Below are 16316 nucleotides of genomic sequence, written 5' to 3' on the forward strand. Positions count from 1 at the left end.
AGCTGCTACAATATTGAAACGGCTTTTTTCACTTGGCAGAAAGTGGGTTTGTCTGTGCGCTCCTGGCCTCTAAAAGCTGGCACCTAAAACAGCCCTCCAAAGCTTAGGCCCCATTGCATGTATAAGCAAGGTGACAAGGGCTGGACAATAATTAGTATTGTTTGCTTTATCTAATATTAGACTGGGGATTCTTGAATAATGTACTCTCTGAAGGCGTGGTCACTGACTGCAGCACGACTCCGTGTGTGATCAGGCCTGCGAGGCTGCGCTGCACTCGCCACTTGCACTATCTGAGTGACAGTGTTATACCCTGGGTGCAGTCCTGGCTGAGGATGGCTCTTAGAGAAACGATTGCAAGTAAATTATTACAATTGCAAATCAGATTCCTACAAATATCGTGCAACACTTACTTGAAATATGCTTCCTCACTGATAGTTATACAAAGTCTCGCCCTACTACAAGCCACAGGGTAAAACCTTCAGCTGTTTCATCTCTTGCCACCTACCACAGAAGCATGTCTGATCAGTGAGAAATAAGAATGAGGTTTCATTTCTGTCTTAGAAAAACGCCACATGGTGTTTAGCCGTGTGCAGCAGTAGTGGGAGCCTCCCCCTCCCCCCCGCCCCCAGCACTTTGAGTTACCATGGAAGTAACTGCCCCATGCACAGAATCTGTGAGGGGATTCACTGCCTGGGGGTGAAAACAAAAACCAGGTCACAGCTAGAGTAACTCTGCAGTTTTTGTCCTTGTTCGAGACCAGTTCCTACTCGTTCTCACTTACTTACCGTGGGGTCAGAGGGGTGGCTGCAACTTAACATTAATTGTGTAATGCTCCAAGATGTATGCAAGGTAAATATGTTATATGTGCCCAGGCAATGTAGTGCAGGAGGGTACTTAGGTCTGTACATCAGAAAAGCAAAGGGACGTAGCTGTGGTTTAAGATGTTTCTTAGAGACAGCTCCAACGCAGGTGAAAATGCACCCTCCCTGCAATTTTGCAGCTGCTTTTTCTGCATCTTCATCTTGGTATCAGTTTCCCCTCAGCTGCTTCTGCAAGGTGATCTCACCTTTAAGATGTCTTTATAGATATTTATTCAAACTTTCTGTGCTTCAACTTCGAATGCTTGAGCATGTTCATGAGTGGCAAAGATTTCAGGAGGTTATGGGAGAATTACGTCATCGTGGATTTTAGAAATTGCCCGGTATCCTGTGGCACCAACAGTATTCCTCTGCCAGCATGACTTTACCAGTGTGTGTCCTGGTGTGGGTCACTGGAGTTTACCTGTTTCTTTTCAGTGTAATAGTGACTAGAGAAGATGGTAGTTGCTGTGGAGGTTTCAAAGGAGTATGTGTGATCGTGCTTCTTATTCACCATGATTACCTTCTCCTGAAGGTCCACACCCCTCCCTAATACTGTTTGGTGGCTTATGCCCATACTCAATCAATTCATGAAAAGACTTCAAAACCAGACAAGATTTGCAAAATCCTCAGAAACTGAATAACGCGATCGTGTGAGTCAACTGTGGACTTGAAGAAGTTTTGTTAAATTGAAGTCTGCAAGCTTAGGGATCTAAGTATTACACTCTGGTGCATATGGCGGGGAGAATTAGTTTTTCAAAGCCATTAAGCGAATGCAGGCCAAAGCCCCGAAAACATGTGGGAGCTTGGGCAGCCTGCGGATCCCAGTAGTTTGCTTCATGTGGGAAGTTCTGCTTATCAGGTCTTGAAGCTGCACTGAGAGAACAAGCCCTTGTCCTATGCATTATTCCCTTTGTTCTACACTTAGGCTAGACGCAAGGAGATTTACAAGGTCTTTAAGTTCAGAAACCAGCAAACTGAAATAATTATTGACTTCATTTTATAACATCTAAAAAACATTACAGAAACATAAGGAGACAGTGGAAGTTGTTTGACTGCTTAGTGCTTTCTATATAACCCCTGCAGAGGTTGGCACAATTTGGGAAAACACAAAATGAAAGAAAAGTACCCAGCCAGACCATAACTCTTAAACCTTTTCCCTTTTAAATCTCTCACCTGCTGTGTTCCAGGATATATATAGAGCTGTACAGATCTTCAAGAAACGTTATGGGCATTGATGTGCTAACACCTGAAAAAAGACAGCTTTTTTCATTTTGCTATGCTTTGTCTCAAGCGTGAGAGCAGCTGAGTGTGTTCTGTTCACACCTGCATCATGTGGCTGCTCCATCATTGCCCTTCCCAGAGATGGTTGCTACCGTAGGTGTTTAGCAGTTAGTATGTTTAAGGGGAGGGAGCCATGACTTCTGGTTCCTGCTCCTAGGAGAGTGTGTGTGTGTGTGTATATACACACACACACATTCACATTGGAGATATTTTTTTTTTTTCCATGTTTGAAGCTCTCAGGTGAAGTGCAGTCATCCTTGTTGCGCCCAGCTCCACGCACTAGCGACTGTGTCATCCAGCCCTAGCTCCAGGGGCTGGATTCATATTTCTGTTTCGTGAGAAGGTGTGTATAGGGGGAGCACATGAGAACTGGAAGGTGTGGAATTGCCTCCTGTCAGTGAAGGGCATGAATGATCATTCATGATGTCCTCTTCTTCCTTTCCTGAGCAGTGCTGTTACTGCCGGCTGTTGAGCAAAAGGTGGGCTCCACTTTGCTGGCTAGAGGAGAGAAAAAGGCTGCACCTGTAGTCAAAGAGACTGTCTGTGATGGGTGCTCTCCAAGAACCATCCCTGGCCTTTCCAAGGAGGAGTGCTGCCCTTTCATCCTGGTCCTGGTCAGACACTGCTGGGAGCTATGCTCAGGCTGCAGCAGCTGTGAGCATACCCCGGGGAAGCTGGGTGCTCGGTGAATTTCACAGTCCAGCAGCAAAATGTTAAGTTCCTAAAAGCACGTTTAGGGCTCTGCAGAGCTGACCAGAGGTTTTCTGGTTGCGGAGATTCGGTTTTGGCATACCTCGGTCCTGCAGAGGCATTGGCAGAGGTAGCCAAGTCCTTTGGGCACTCTGGCTCCAGGACCCTGCTTGGAAGTGGACAGCAGGCTCGGATGGGAGCTGCTTCTCCCAGACCCCCAGCCCAAGGCTGCATCTCCCCATCCTCCTCGCAGACACCCAGCAGCTTGTTGCACACTCGGGCATGTGGGAAGCCATCGTGCCCTCGCCGTGCCCTTGCATTGCCACACGGCCAGCTTCCCCCAGCCCCATCCGGAGCAGCAGGATTTGCCTGCTGGCAGGACTTGTCTCTATTGCTGGCACGCTCTTAGTGCGGGTGGAAGGATTTAAAAAAGCAGCCGCCTAATCCACTCCTGACCCTCCTTAAAAGCCTCCCCTGCACACCCCACATCGGGCTGGGCTGGCTGCGTTGCTAAGGCCTGCATGTATCCTGGAGACGGCGCCCAGCAAATAGCTGAGCCGCTCTCTGGAAAGCCAATATCACAGCCCGGATTGCAGTGCTCCGGCTTGGGCTGTCTGCAAGAACAGATTCAATGTCTTCCTTCTGCTAAAGCGATGGCGACGGTTCCTTTGGCAAAGAAGATGTGGAAACCCGCGGATGTGCTGATGAGCATCCCCTGAGATAAGGGGGTGGGGAAGGGGGCGTTTTGGCACACGTGCTGTGCAGGACCAGCAATGGCTGTGTCGAGCCATTTAGACTTCTGCTTCTGAGAGCTGCAAAACAGCTTTTGTTCACGGCCCTCTGCCCCCCTCCGTGCCCCCGCTGTGGGCTGTACAGCGGTCACTTAAGAAGCCTGCTGCTTTTAAATTTTTTTTTTTTTTTTCCGGGGGCTGAAGCCATGGCAAAGGTCCCTGACCGAAGCAGGCACAAATGGAGTGCACTTCACACTTTCCTCCGCTGCAACATGAACCCGGAGACTCAGCGGGTAGTGGTCTTTGTCATCCTGCTCTTCCTCATCATCGTCAACGTGGTACTGATGTTTCTTTTGGCATTTCACTGAAGGAGGACTGCTGGTAGTGGTGTGTGGTGCATGGGGGTTTCCAGGACTGGGCGACAAATCAGCAGGTCAGCTTGTTGTTGTCTGCCTCTGGTCTGCTTGTCTGCTGTTACGGTAACTGTGTGTCTCAGAGTATCCCTCCTTTGTTTTTTAATCATCACCTCCTTCCCCACCCTGCTCCCCTCACTCTCCTCCTGTCATCACCTGTGCCTTGTGGTTTGGATCACCGTTAAACCAGAGAAAGGGAAAGAGGTAAGGGAGCCAACCTGTTTAATCGTAACCGCTCCCCGTGGCACTAATCAGCCTCAATTCCTAACAATGACAATACTGTGCCTATACGTAGCACTTCTCAGCCCTGGAGAAGCCCAAAGTGCTGCTGCTTTGTTTGCAGAGGGACAGTCATCCTATATCAAGCCCTTGCACAAGGACCTACTACATGTAAACACCTGCTGTAAAAAGCGGAACGCCGTAATGCCTCCATTGCTCTGCCACTGGGAACGTTGTGCTGTGCGGTGGCGTGAGTAATGCCCAATTAGCCAAAGTGGTTGATCGATAGTGCATCAGGAATTCGGGCTAAATAAATGCTGCAGCAGTGTGGAAGGAGTGTTTTGTTGGCTTTTATCCCGTTTCCTTTATTATATCTCAGTGCTTATTTGCTACGGGTATTAAAATGGCTGGCAGAACAGCACAGGACACTGCTCGCAGGCCACTTGGCTCTCAGTGGCCAGTAGTAGCCGTGCACAGCAGGGAAGCAACTCAAGGAGCACTCTTGTAGACCCATTAGGAGGGAAGGGCAGCAAAGCAGTGTGCTCGCTCCAGGCCTGTTCACCTCAATTTTATCGGCAGCCCTGTGCGTCACAGCACTTCCAGACTTGGGCACTGGCACCTCAATGGAGCAACCCTCTACTTGATGGCACTGAAGAAGACCGAATCCTGGTGGAAGATAAACTGGAAAGGAAGCCACAGTGCACTGTTCTTAATGACACTGCTTGCATTTGTGCCGGAGACTGTACAAAATATCCAAGCCCTTGAAATTCAGCAAGATCCTTCATTTTGTGTGTTAGGTAATCTGCAATTTACATACCACTTCCATGAGGGCAGTGTGTTTGCTGGCACTAATGATTGAAGTTACTTCAGCCCTCTCAGACCTGAATGTTTATGGCTCCTGGAGTCTGAGCTGATGTTGAGAAAGGCTGGATGCTGATGTTGTCTCTGTCATCATGAATGATGTACTCTGTACCAGCTATTTATGTGATCGTGTGTAATACATTAGTGTTGTACAAAACCACGTCACTTTAGCACACAAAGCAATGAAATTTGTACTTGCTGAGCTCCTTTCTGTACATCTGAGGCATGGGACAGCCTTGTCCCTGGGAGTGGAGAGTCTCCTGCTGGGTGTGGGGCAGCTCTCCGCATTTCTCTGCGAATCTCTTATATAGGTGAAGAGGTTTGAATTATTAAAAATCTCAGACTAGGCTATTAACTCTATTAGCTAGACATTGTGATAAACAGCCACTGGAACTACCCAGTATATGTTGTTTTCTGAAGCTACCATTTCAAAAAAAATCTCCAAGCCTCTGCACACAACACTGGCTTTCCAAAAAATCTGTTTTCTCTCCCCTCTAAACTTTAGCTGTGGCCTTAGTTAGAGCTGGAATCAGAACTTTACGGTGTAAGGTGGAAAAAAAGATTGATCATTGGAAAGGACAAGTGACAAAATTGACAAGATGTGAAAGCATACCTTGGTATTCAAATGACAGATGAGGGACCAAATTTTGGCTTTGGGGTCACAGGTGTCGGTGACAGAAAGCTTTTGGCAGCTGCTTGTGAGGGAGGATTATGCACAAGGCTTGAGCAGGTTCTGACAGTGCTTGAGCATTCAGAAGCCCTCACCCCTCACCTAGTGGGTGAAGTGTTTTGCTCTCAGCAGCAGTAGGAGCAGTAATAGGCCTCAGCACCATGGCAGCCCCTACGAGCTGTTTGAACGGCCAGTTTACTGCTGTCTCACCTGCTCTGTATCTTGACATAGTGCAAAACACACCTGATGGTAGATGAGAACTGTAGTTATTCCCAGGGCTTGCACATACACACATAACTCTGGAGACTATCCAGCAGGTCGACCCTGTTCGTAATCTGAATGTTTGGCTCGACGTATAGAAGCCATGTAGGGCAGCTGGTAAGCTGAGCAGCTAAGACTGATCCTAGATTCACAAAGTGGCTTATGCTCTTGTTTAGCCTTGGTGTCATGTCACTGAAATGCTCCTTGGGTGGCTTTTGTCACTGAACTGGAGACTGTAGCTTCCTCTTATACTCTTCCTAGGAAGGTACTTAAGGGAAGTTTTCCAGGAATTTCTTTTTATTTAATGTCTTGCAAAATTAAGTAGCTGGAGCTGGTCTTGTGGTGATGAAATAGTTTACCTTCTGCTTGGTCAGTCTGGGGACGCTTATTCCCACTGCTTGCTAAAGGATTCTGCTGGCTTTGGAAGGGATCAAATACCAAAGGTGGTGATGACAGGCTGCTGGGGCAGGCACAGCCCTGTGTGAGCAGGCAAGTGCTCCCACAATGCTGCAACCTCCTCCTTCCCTTCTCTCTCTAGCCCACTTTTACCACATCTACATCACACCTGGTTCAGCATCTTTATTTCCAAAAAGTTTCCTTTGCTCGGCCCAGCCACAGCAGCTGTGCCTGTGGGAGCCAGAGCCATTTGCCTTTGCTGCTTTGACACATCAAAGCTTGTGCAGAAGCAGCCAGTGCATATAATGGGAGGTGAGGAGTGTCTTGCTAACAGCAGATCCAGTGCCCCAAAATGCTCGCTGCTGATACTAAGGAGAAAATGTAAGTCTTGGGAATAACATGAGTTTGGGCAGTTAGTGCCTCTGAGGTACAGAGCTGCCACGTTGCTTCCTGCAAAGCAGCTCTCTTCTCTGGGAAGCACTGCAGTTGTTGATACAAAGGATACTGAGACTTCCCCAGTTGCAGAAGACCTGCCTGCTGCTAGAGAAATAAAGCATTTCCTTCAAGGGCTATGGGGAATCCAGGGCAGTGAGGGATAACCTGGAAGAAAGGATGTTAGAGAAAAAGGTAATGCAACCCCTGGTGAAACTGCATCCCTTTTCTGTCGGGCAATTTGCATCACCCCTGCATATGGCAATTTCACCAGATTATTGGTACCAGAATAGTCGGGAGCAAAATAGTAGAATGGTTCTTGCATTTAAAAATTGTCAGAAGACAAATTGCAAGATTGTAGAGTACTCATTGGAGATAACACTGCCTGCCACAGGTAACACTGGTTGCCAAGAGCCTTGGGAACACTTTTCCTCTTAGTATTTAATATTAGGGGAATTTTAACTTTCTCTTTCCACTGCTTGTCTAGGTGTTTGATACCTAACTAATCCTAAAATATCTGTGTTGAGTTTTGTTATGGAGAACCCAGTGTTTATCTCCTTCCTCAACTTCACCTACAGATGTATATGTTCAGCTGGAAGCTGCAGTTGACATGTAAGTGTTAATCAGTCTGATATTAGTTGTGACTCATTCAAGCCTGCCTCAGATCTTGGCTGAAGAAGCTGCGATGGCCGATTAAAGCCCAGGAAAAGTAAAGCTGGTGAAGGATCCCTGAATCATGTGCAAGAGCTGTAGATGGTGACAGAAGGATGGTGGGGAAGGAGAAGCCTTTGGCATTTCTGTCAACAAAGTTGGCTTTTTTTTAATTTGCTCTCAGCGTGCTTATTTGACAGCAGAGATGGGTGCTTTGCAGGAAGGCTGTGATTGTTTCCCTGCAGTTGGGCTCTGCCCTGGCATTTGGGCTGTAGCCCCAGGGAGGGAGCAACACAGCCAGGGAAGTGAGGCACATTGTCAGGCCTCTCTGCAAAGCACTTGGGGTGCCTGGTACCCACTGTGCTCTCTGCTCCCACTGCGGATCAGGTCACATCAGCCCGGCCCTCCTGTGGCTGCTGGACCCCTCCTCTTCCCCAGGGTGCAGAGTAAGAGCTGTGCTTCTACTCTTTCCCCTGTGCTGCCACTGTGGTGCTGGTGTACTCCAGCTGTGTGGCAAAGCAGTGTGCAGGGATGGGGCAGGGTACTGCTGCTTCCAGCCCTGCACAGGTAGTTTGTGTTGCCCCTGCTGTGGGGCAAGTTCACCAGAACGTTTAACAGGCAAGAGCTTTGCTCTGCTACTGCTTTACTATGAGCCTCGCAAGGCAAAGAGCATCTATGAACAGGGGTGAGACCAAGACATCATTTCCAGAGGGAGATCTGGGCTTTAGATTGTATCTTTTCTTAATTTGTTCTCCCAGGCTAAACTCATTTTTTGTGGTGATATGTGGTATCTGCTGTCTTTGTGATTTATTCTTGGAATCTAAGGCATGAGCTGGCCAGATAAGAAACACAGTGAGCATTTAGGATGATAGCATCAACAATTACTTTTAATTAATGCTTCCAGTGTTTTGATTTAAAGAAAAAAAAATATCTATGAAAGTCCCATCATACAGGTTAAAAAAAAGAGGGAGGAACTTGCGATTTATGCCATGTCACTGGGCTTGTTAAATACAGAATGTGCTGGAAACTCTGGAATAAAATCAAGTCTCCTTTGAATCTTTCTTCTTTTGCTGGAGTTACTCCAGGCATGACTGTGGTTGTCACATACAGCCCATCCCCTCTGTGCCTGCATCGGGCAGTGCTGGAAACGGGGCTCGAAGCAGTAGCATGGACCTACAGTTTAGTCCACATAGGAAAAGATCCACGTATCTCCTGTTCTCCACAGGTTCTCATTTTAGTATTACACAGGCCCACAGTGGTGGTCTCTGTCCTGTTGCATGTGTGCAAGACTTCTGCATTTGTAACTGATAAGAGTGATTGCTCCGCTCTGCTGGTAACACTGAAAGAAAAGTGTCCTCCTAAGTACCAAGAGGATGTTGTTGAACCTTTCAGCAGAGGAGTCAGCCAGGTTGAAGAACCGTGGAGAGGGAGATTTGGGAGTTTGCTCTCCCTTGCAGCTGATCTGGCCCCTCTGGACCTGGTGCAGGGCTCCAGTCCCGCACGTCCTGCTGCAGCATCGAGGTCCCATGTCTTCCTCTTCCCCTGTCAGGGAGACCCTAGTGCAACCCCAGCGTGCTTTTTCCTCCAGAGAGCACCGATTTCACATTGGGCACCTGAATCTCTGCTGTCCCTTGGTGGCAGAGCAAGCCCGGCCTCCACCAGCTGGGGGAACAGGGGCTGCCTTCACCCACTCCCCCACCCCCATTTCCATCCTGCAGCAGCTCCTATCCGGAGCAGGCTGCTGGGCAAAGCAGAGGAGACACAGGGCATGGAGCAAACCACCGTAGCATCCACACTTAAAAATCTTGTGCTTGTTCAATCTTGCATCCATTTAGGATACTGATAGAAGAACAGAATTAGTGTATCGTCTTCTTCTAAGCTATGCTGGTCTGTAGTGGCTGCTGTGCAGGGGCAGTACGTGAGTGTTATTTATAGGCCTGGTGCCTGTAGCCTTTGTGGTAACGTGGCTCAGAACAGCATAGTGGAGCTGGGCTGGGTTTGACTGCTTGTGGTTGCTTTGAATTACAATCTTGTCCAGTCTTGGCATGTTGAGTGTCTGCAGGGTTGCGGCAAACTTTGTATGTAAATACAAAGGCTGTATATAGGCATCCCATGTGAATCTGAAGAGGGACACTAGGACCTCTCAGCAGCAGCCTAACACAGCTTTACTCACCTCGCCAAATAAAATAGTTCCGGCAGGAGATTAAGAAAAGACAGGCTGCTAAGGAGTCATGACTTAGTATTTTTAGTATCCCAATTCATACCTGTAGCACCCAGGAGTCAGGACTTGTTATACTAAGCGCTAATTATGTAGTGAGAAGGTTTGCACTAGACACCAGGAAAGGAGAGCCAGTGACAGCAGTATGCCATGGCTGCCTGGTTTACCAGAACATGCTCTGCACCCAGCTGCTTTTGCAAAACCACTTTGTCATACAGTGGCCTCTCTGGCAGGGTTGTGCAGGGAGTCAAGGTGACTAAAATGAGAACCTGTGGGGAACAGGAGATATGAGGATCTTTTCCTGTTTGGACTAAAGAAGCCACGTTCTGCGGGAGCAGCGGCAGGTGCTTCAGCCTCCTGCAGTTAGAGAGCTTGTCTGCAAGGTGGTCTTGGAAACAGAACGTGCTTCTGGTTTGAGGCTTTAGCTTTGCTTAGGCCATTGAGTCTCTTCATCCAGATAATGTGGACTTAACGACAAATTAACAAAATGGGTATATATTCAAAAGCATAATAGTTCAGGGTCTCAGAAGATCCCAGGGATCTGCTGCTTCTTGAATCGATCTCCTTTAACTAGCACAGGACACTTGCAATATGAAAAGGCTGGGGCGGGGATGTTGTTTTTGCTGGGGGTTTTGAGTGTACTTAGCTTAAAGAACCTTCTGCAGGGACTACAAAAGAAATGACTCATTTTTATATTTACAGATACTAACCAAAAACAAAGGCTAGGCAGCCCCTTTTGCCTGACAGATGTTATGAAGGTTTTTTGTTCTTTTCTTTCTCTCTGTCTGATCGTCAGATTTTCCTCTGCCCCATTTTCAAAGGAAAGGATAGACAGCAATTCTTAGTTCGGTGGCGAAAGGATCTAAAACAGTGTGTGTGTATTGGGAGAGAGATCACCAGAAAGGTGCAGGGAGGTGGAAATCATAAGTTTTGGGTCACCAGAAACCTGTGGACTTCCTCTCTCAGGTGAAGGGGAAGAAAGGAAACAGGTACTAAAATGTGCATGGTTCTTTTGAAGCAGGGAGACCATGTTTGAGAGCCAGGTCATGGAAATGGCTAAACAATCTCTGTTGGCTCAGCATGTCTGTCAGCACCTACCAGTGTTGTGTGCACTTTGGCACAGTACTGTTAATCCAACAGAGATGTTTTCATAGGAGATAGAAGCAATAAAAATCATTTCAACATGTCCTTTGCAGTGTGTTCCATTAAAATCAAATCATGCACGCACATGAAAAGCAAAGCCGTGTGCCGTGTTTCTGGCGTACTGCCTGCTGTGAGCCCAAAGAGATGCTGACCTTTTGATGATTCAGAATGGTTTGCTAGCGACATGGTTTGTATCTGCTTTAAAATGTTTTCTTTAACCTTATTTGTAAAACAAATTCAGATTAATTTGCCTTCAAGCTATAACTGATTCTGTAACTTGCTGTATCTTTTGGGAGAAGGGAATAGCGACAGTCACCAGTGGGCGGAGAGTTCTGGGAACTGCATGGTTCCCTTTCCTTTTCTTCTGCAAAGAGCCAGGATGCAACATTTATCCTCAATAAATCCCTGTCTTGGATGAGCTGCAGCTGAACTGTTTGGCATATGTTGTCCTGGGGGATCTGTACAGTATATCGCTCACTTGTCCAAAGAAATAGTTTTGAAAGAGGAAGCAAAAAAAGGAGGTAGAAAGGAAAAATCTCAAAATTAAGTCAGAGGAGAGGCAGTGAAATCAGGAGCTGTCCTGCAGAGAGGGGAAAAAGTCGGGGAATGTCCCAAGGGCATGTGCTGGTGGGAGTGCACAGAGGAAGGGTAATCCTGCAGGGAGCAGCAAGAGAAGAATGGGGTAAGTTTGTAGCATCACTGACAGAAAAATATGTTAATGTAACATTAAATAAAATTTTCTGAAGAAAATAGTTTCTACTCGGGTGTCTGAGAGAAAGGGTAGTAAAAAAGATGCAACATCACTCTTAAACGTGAGAAACAGAAACATCCTGGGCTATTTCTATTTGCAAGTTGTACACTTAAAATCAGGGCATCAGAAAAACATAAATATTGTGTTGACCAGGTATGCTTCATATTCTGCAGTAAATGTAGGCTTCAAAACTTTGGGTGAGGTGAAAGAGGGGAGTCAGTCACTGACGTGGTTTTCATCTACAGCCAAACTGGAACCAGAAACTAGAAACTTTGTAGATGTGTGAGCCCTAGGTCAAAGTCTTGTTCAAACCTGAGAGTTCAACCCCAGACCTCACTCCTTTCCAGGCTTTGAAACCAAAGAACGTAGGAGAAGAGCGTGTGGCTGATGTCCAGGTGCTATTACAGCACCAGCCCAGCAAACCCTGTCACAACCTCCTGAGTAGTTACGTGCACCCACCTCCAGCCACTGCAGCCAGAGCTGGGGGCTCGGCACTCCCCAGGAGAGCTGGGAAGGAGAGTAAAGAGAGTGATTCTGTCAGAGATCTGGGCTGTTTGTGGTAAGTGGGACTGTGGTGCCGAGATCCCACCTTATCTGGAGCGATGGGTGCCACACAACTGGGAGAGCTACGAGGAGTGACTTAGATGAAAGTTAAAGATACTTAAACCACTTTTAAGCCTTAGAGTATTTCAAGCTCCTTAAGCCACTTTAAGGCTTTAGATGGGTTTAAAATGCTTAAAACACTTTAAGGCTTTAGATGAGTTTAAGCTATTTAAGCTGATTTAGAGCTTTGGAATGACTTAAGTTCTCTGGCTTTGAGTGCTTAAGAAGTTTTTGAGGGCCTTGGAGCTCTTAATTGCAAAGGCCTTTCTGAACGTTTTGAGTGAGGGTGCAGCACATACTCACTCCTGCAGCCTGTGCTCAGGGACTCTCTCTCTGAAAGCCTCCCAGGCAATATCTGAACAGACAGATTGCCCTGGGTACACTTTCATCCTCCCCCTTTTTTTGGGAGGGGAGGGGGAGAAGCAGGGGGCAGAAATGGCCAGGAGTTGGACATCCATGTGGTAGGGACAAATGGCTGCTCCAGGTGTGTGGACTGACCTTCCTCCACATGCCTGGAGAGTGTTGTGTGGGTAGGATAAAGTGTGCGGGATCTGTTAGGGCGAAGCTGTGTGGAAGTGCTGCACTTACCTCTGCCTGAGGAGTCCCAGCTGGGAGGAGGACAGCCCTACCCCAGAAGACATCCTAATGTCCTTGTAATTACTGTGTTGGCAATTGCTATTTTTCCACCTGAATGTTGTTCATTCATTCAAGAATGAAAACAAAACAAGACTGTTGCTGTACTTGAGGGAACCTATCTGTCCCCGTCAAGTTAACATTTTCAGGGCTCACCGTTTTAAAGAAGTATTTGTGGGTAATATGGATAGTCAACAGTTCCTTTCTTTTGTGTTTTTTGCTACCCTAATATGCCAAGACCAGCTCTGCAGGGCCAGCCAGTAACACTTTTACCTGTGACTTGGGATAACTGCTCAGGAATAGACACAAGCATGGCCTGGCTCTTTCCCTTGTGTGCCTTCCCAGGTGTGTTTAAGATCCTTGATGGCTGTGTCCGGATATGATGTGTCCAAAAATGGCCTCAAAGGATGGACATTTGCTTAATCTCGCTTAAAATTATCTATGTGTTTGGCTCTGTGGCATCCTGTGGCACAGCTTAATTACCCACCACAGGGAAAAAGTACTGCTTTTGTACTGAACTTCTCGCCTGGCGGTTTCACTGGGCACCCATCGTCCTGGCATTACAACCAGCCATTGTTAAGCCTTCCCGTGCCACCCTCCATCCGCCTTTCTCTGTTCCAGCTTCAGGGTGGGTTTAGCTTAGCCTAGAAGCTCTTACCACTTTTGATTCATGCTTCTTTGTGCCTTGTCCAGTTCTCCTCTTCTCTCTTTCTTTCTGAGTCATCCCACCATGCAGGCTTTCTGACCCTGATGGAGCAGGCTGACGTTTTCTTAAATCTGTCTGCAGAGACGTTCCTGAGGAGTGGCTCACTGAGGCAGTCATTTGTGTCAGGTATTGCCTGTGTTGCAGTTGGCAGCATAGAATTTCATTTGCCATTTTGTCACCCTGACACTCAGCATTGGATCTGCTTGTTTAGAAAGAGTTAATATGTATTTTGCTTATACCAGAAAATAAATGTCTTAGACATTTAAAAATAAGTTATAGATGAGTTAAATAAGTATCTTCTGGAAACCTGTGTGAAAGGTTAAAATGGAAGCTATTTTACAGCTTTTTGCTTACTCTAAGCACTACCAGCAACTGGAACATTTAACTGTAAAATGTGACACAGAGACAAGCTTTTGCAGAGTATGAACAAGTTTGAGAAGGACTTTGCTGCTGTTGTTTCCTTATGCCAAAGCTGAAGGATGTTGGTTCCCAAAATTAGCAGACTCCCTTGATATCTAGGTGATAGGAGAGTGATGGTTGGGGTGCTGAGGGTGCTGACAGGATCTAGATGAGTAGATGTCGTCCTCAGCTGCAGGTAACTATCCCCACGCTTTCATAAGAATTTTCCTGACCTATTCCAGCCAAAAGTAACATGGACTGAAGGAATTTCAGTTGATTTGATTCACCTTATAATAATCAGCTCCCGTATCTTAGGTGAAGAGCTGAGAACTTCTTGCATCACTCTGGAATTTGAAAAATCATATTTAATTGGACTCAGATGGACCTGCACCTGGCATGCTTTCTCACGCTGTACTTTTCACACAGCAGAGCTCTGCCTCCTTCGCTTTCTACAAGAGTTGCTTCCCTCCTCCTGTAGCACTTGATAAAGGGAGCTTTCAAAGCTTCTCCTTGCCTGCTGCGGGGGGACCCTCCTCCTCTTCCCATCTGTTTAAACCACTTCTAAGGGGGAATCAGGACTCAGATGATATAAATAAAAGGGAATAATGTAATTAATGCCAGTCAGAATGGTTTTGTGGAAAACAGTTCTTATCAAATAAATGAGATGACAAATTTTGAATGTTTGGTAAATGGAGGCAGCTGTACTAGATGTCACATGGGGAGTTTGACTACAGGCACTGATTAAAAAAGCAGCACTACAGAGTATCAGTGTAGCACACTTAACTGGGGTCAGATCTTGGTTGACTGACATCTCAGATTTGTTAAGGAGAATCACTGTCAAATTAAAGTATTTTGAATGGAGATCTGCAGTGTTTGGTAAATGTCTGAGTCCTCCACTATCCTTAATCAGTACTCAAAAATCTGTGCTGAAAAAATATGCAGCTGACACAGTAGGCAAAGGGGCAACAAATGCCGAGGGCATGGCTTGACTGGGGGCATGGTGTTCCGGTCTGTGCTTCTGAAGCAATGAATGCAACCCGCTGCCCTTGTGGGGGCATGTCTGGTGTGATGCTGTGGCAAGGAGGGCTTGTGTTACCCTGAAGTATGTAGACAGAGCAGCAGCAGGAAGCAATGAAGTGTTCACTGTGGCTGTGGAGTTGTGTCAGTGGTTCTGGCACCCTGCAGCCAGGCAGCAAGTCTAGTCTAGCAAGACTAGCCCAAATTCCTCCCTGGCAGTGAAGGGAGACAGGACCCCCAGGGGCTTGGTTAATTCATCATAATAAGGTATACGCCTAAAGCAAACCCTTTCCTGGGGTGCCTGTCTTTCTCCACAAAGGGGAGATGCTCCGTAAAGACAATCAAGATAACTCGTTCAGACTAAATGCCTGCTGTTCAGATGACAGAAGCTGTATGAGATAAATTTCATCTCAGTTGCCCATCATTAAACAGTGAAGTTAAAAGTTTTGAGAGGAAGCAAGCTGTCAGGACGACTTGAAAACTATTTTGTGGGTTCAGCTCAAGGGAGAGGCTAGCTGGCTTCTACCCACGTTCAGGAAAAATAAGCATTTGTGTGAATGAAGTACTACTTTGGGGCAAGAGTGGAAATAATTTTTTTTCTTTAACTCCTCTGCTGCACTTTGCATGACAGAAGGCAGAAGGGAACTCTGGAAGCAGTGATGGGTGAAGGAACTGGGGCTGGGGGGGCTTTGCTTCTGGGGTCAGGACCGCTGCAGGGTTTAAATGTTTGCTGTGCTGACCCAGTTCAGCTTCAGTCTGCCACTGGCAAGTTCTTGGGGGGCTGAGCGATGAGCACAGTCTTCAGAGCAACCATTTCAGTTCACCAGGAAGGGCTTGGGTTCAGGTGCTCTCCATGGAAGGTGTCTGTTTCAGGGTCACAGAGCTGAAAAGTAAATTCCATTTTATCTGCACCTTCTCCCTGAACTGCCCTGTTCCCACTATCTTCTGATGCTTCTGGGTTCGTTTTTTGAGCTCAATATGATCCAACATACTTGGCATCATCAGGAGAAAGCTATTCAAATTTTATTCAAATGGAACAGAGTAGCTCAAAGATAAATATTTCCTAAAGGCGTCTTCATCCCTCCTTCTGTAAGTTGTCAAGATCTTTTATCTCTGTTAATATTGCCTGGAGCTCCTGTCAGAACAAGACCAGGACATACACGGTAATTATGTCAAGGTGTCCAGCCTGAGAAGAACAGGGACTGAGTGGCTGGAATGCAAACAAGCCCATAGACGCGGGCCTTTGCATGCCACATCTATTTGCCCACATGCAACAGACTTATTTTGGGGCAGCTATGTGCAAATTGCCCTGGCTGTCTCTCCTCTTTGGTAGCCTGCGCATGGACATTGTGTGGAGGAGTAATGCAGCAATCCTCACCCC

At 46.8% G+C, this 16316-nt stretch overlaps 1 protein-coding gene across 5 annotated transcripts in view; it reads left to right on the forward strand.

The window, feature by feature from the left end:
* Positions 1-16316, forward strand: part of ARHGEF4 (Rho guanine nucleotide exchange factor 4) — a 228211-nt gene that overhangs the window by 193948 nt on the left and 17947 nt on the right. The window contains exon 1 of one of the 5 annotated variants that reach the window (XM_056358096.1): positions 3325-3995. The exons of the other annotated variants lie outside the window; for them this stretch is intronic. The gene's annotated coding sequence lies outside the window, so the exon portion shown is untranslated. Of the gene's footprint in view, positions 1-3324; positions 3996-16316 lie in introns of those variants that run through there. 5 annotated transcript variants of the gene reach the window in all.

This window comes from Falco biarmicus, chromosome 13 (genome assembly GCF_023638135.1).
Source record: "Falco biarmicus isolate bFalBia1 chromosome 13, bFalBia1.pri, whole genome shotgun sequence".
NCBI classification, from domain to species: Eukaryota; Metazoa; Chordata; class Aves; order Falconiformes; family Falconidae; genus Falco; species Falco biarmicus.